Consider the following 1,520-nt stretch of genomic DNA (forward strand, 5'->3'; position numbering starts at 1 on the left):
CGTGGGTCTTCTCATGCAACTACTCCAAATTGCTTTTTCATTCGATTTGGTAATGGGGATCGGGTTTTGATGGACAGCAGCGGCAATACTAGCATTGGAGGATCAGCTGTAAACAGTTCTTATAAGCTCGATGTGAATGGAGCCCTCAATTGCACATCACTAACCGTTGGTGGATCTGCTATTACCGCCGCGTCTAATATATATAGCGTAACGGCTGGAACTGCGCTATCAGCAAGCAATGCATGTGATAAGTACAATCTGATATTGAGAAATGGTAGTACTAGTTCTAGTACAGTGAATGGAATTGCTTTTCTTTCCGAGATCGATACGAACTACTCAAATGTAACACCTTTAGCTGCTATCATCGCTAGTAGAGTGTCCTCATCCACGTATGCTGCATCAGCATTAGCTTTCTATACAAAATTTTCGTCGAATGCTTCACAAACTGGATCTTTATCGAGACGTCTTTACATTGACGAGACATCAGTCAGTATTGGTAATACTAATGGGAGTGGTGATTTTAATATCCTCACGGGTTCTCCCACCATTCTAATCGGTTCGGGTACCGGTGCTTCTAATAACTACCAGATCGGCTTCTCGTATGCTGGAAGCGGCAGCGCTTCTAATAATCTAACATTCAAGCCCCAATCAACTGCAACAAATACTCTAACGCTTACCGGCAACCAACGAGTACCTATCGGTTTAAATGACCCAGCTAGTAAATTTCATGTAACCGGGACCTCTGATAACCTGTATGGTAGCTGGATTCGCGCACTTGAGTTTTGGAACGATAATACGACACCAATGAAAGCTGGATTGATCATGTATAATGAAGCCGGGGGCAGTTCTAACAATGGTATAGCTATAGGAACGTATACTAACGATCCGATAAATTTCATGGTTAATGGGTCGACCGGAATGCTATTTAACACGTCTAAACGACTTGCCGTTAACCGTGTTTCACCGGAGGCAACTATACACTCCGGAGGAGCCGTCTGGGCTGACGATGCGTTTCATTGCAAAGGTAACGCTGCTAACATGGCATACTACCGATGGAATTGGCTGCAATCAGGCTATCCGGCGATAGGCAATCACGTAAATTCATCTACGGTCAGAATTGGCGTTTGTGATGCATCATATGCATGGACAGGCTACGCACCGGTATATGGAGGTGCATACACTAACGGTTCAGATGCTCGTATCAAAAAGGATATATCAGATTGCCCATACGGGCTCTCGACTGTTCTAGCGATGAAGCCGCGTAAATACAAAATGATACAAGACGATACCATCCACATCGGGTTTATAGCTCAGGAGCTTAACCAAGTATGTCCTATACCTGTATCTGGCGATCCAAACTCTCCGCTTCATCCGGAAACAGGTTTACCGCCGATCCGATGGGCATCGATTTGTCATCGCTAACGTCCGTACTATGTAAGGCTATCCAAGAGCAGAATGCGCTGATTACAGCGTTACAAACACAAATGCAAGATGCTATTGCTAGGATTGGTATCCTTGAG

This window comes from Phytophthora parasitica (genome assembly GCF_000247585.1).
Source record: "Phytophthora parasitica INRA-310 unplaced genomic scaffold supercont2.75, whole genome shotgun sequence".
Lineage (NCBI taxonomy): Eukaryota > Oomycota > Peronosporomycetes > Peronosporales > Peronosporaceae > Phytophthora > Phytophthora nicotianae.